The sequence below is a fragment of the Myotis davidii genome, unplaced genomic scaffold, assembly GCF_000327345.1.
Source record: "Myotis davidii unplaced genomic scaffold, ASM32734v1 scaffold972, whole genome shotgun sequence".
Taxonomy (NCBI): domain Eukaryota; kingdom Metazoa; phylum Chordata; class Mammalia; order Chiroptera; family Vespertilionidae; genus Myotis; species Myotis davidii.
Genome location: NW_006283637.1, coordinates 18,240 through 20,099, shown reverse-complemented (window position 1 = coordinate 20,099; position 1,860 = coordinate 18,240).

The window sequence follows — 1,860 nt, the reverse complement described above, 5'->3', positions numbered from 1 at the left end:
GCTTCTCTTGAGTTTCCTCTACCTTTGTAGGATGTTTACATGGGGCCTCTGCCTTGTCCCCGAAACCCACTTCCCCTCCTGGTTCAGTGGGTTTCCACTCCTCTTTCTGACCATCCCTCGGTAGTGTCCTCAGCCCTCTTGTCTTGCTCAGCTGGCCCGGCCCAGCCCTGATCTTTCCCATTTATCCCCATCAGTGCCATCTGATAGGGAAGGCTGGTTTAGGCCCTGGTCAGCCTGGGTACAGCAGGAGCCTGAGTTTATTTACAACTTCATCAGGATAGCCATTCTCTCCATGCACTCACAGAAGTGCAGGCCAACCTCCCAGAGGGTAGCACCCAGAGACCTGCCCCCATCTCTCCAATTCCCCAGTGATCCTGCTAATGTAGGTTAACACCATCAGGGGCCAAGAAAGAAATATGGATCTCACCCCACCCTGTCATTGCCAAGCTGGGAGAGACAGCACAGAGGTGGGGATATTTGTAGAAATTATTAACTTAGTAGTCCTGGCCTGTGTGCTCAGTGGTTAGAGTGGCAGCCTGAGCACCAAAGGATCAGAGGTTTGATTCCCATCAAGGGCACGTACCTGGGTTGCAGGTTCCATCCTCAGCCCTGGTCTGAGCATGTACGGGAGGCAGCCAGTCAATGTGACTCTCTCACATCAATGTTTCTCTCTCCCTCTTTTTTTTTTTATCTCTCCCCCATCCCACTCTTCCTTGCACTCCCTCTCTAAAAAAAGGGGAAGCCCTAGCTGGTTTGGCTCAGTGGATAGAACGTCGGCCTGCGGACTCAAAGGTTCCAGGTTCGATTCGGGTCAAAGGCATGTACCTTGGTTGCGGGCACATCCTCAGTAGGAGGTGTGCAAGAGGCAGCTGGTCGATGTTTCTCTCTCATTGATGTTTCTAACTCTCTATCCCTCTCCCTTCCTTTCTGTAAAAAATCAATAATATATATATATTTTAAAAAAAGAAAATGATGCTAAAAAATAAAAAAGGGGAAAATATTAAATAAGTAAATCATGATAACGTGATAATATCTTAAATAATTAAGATTGTTTATAGTAGAGAGCACTCAGATTCCTGAAGAATCCAGACCAGAGTTATACAATAGAAATAACCCAAATTACATACATAATTGTAGATTTTCCAGAGTGAAAAGATATGGGTGCAGTTAATTGTAATCATATGTTTTATTTAACCAAGTATATACAAATATTTTATCATTTCAATAAGTAACCGGTGTCAAAATTACTAAGGAGATGGCTTACACTCCTCTGCTCATATCTTCTAAATCCAGTGTGCCTTCTAAACTTGATAGTGAATTTCTATTTGGACCCTAGAGTTTTAATTGGAACTACTTGATCTCTATTTAGATTTTATAAAATTCCAGTCAAAACAGTACATTCACATGTCCACGCTGCTCTCAGCCTACTCATAAGGCTGTTAATGAATGAACTAAGGATCCGTGGTTTTTTCACTATGCTGTACATTAAGTCCACTTACTGACTTTGTAACTGCAAGTTTGTACCCTTTGACTCCTTCACTCATTTCTTCCACTCCCACCCCCATGCCTCTGGCAATCACCAATCTGTTCTCTGTATTTATGAGCTTGGAGTGTATTTTATGTTTATTTAGTTTTCACATATAAGTGAGATCATACAGTGTTTGTCTTTCTCTGTCTGACCTATTTCACTTAGCATAATGCCCTGACACAGACACCAGGGGGGTTAGGGCATGAGTGAGGGTGGGGGGTGGGCAATGGAAGGATAAGGACACATATGTAATAACTTAATCAATAAAGAAAAAAAATTAAAAAAAATCCTCACCAGAGGATATGTTTAGAAAGAGTAAGATAGATAGATAG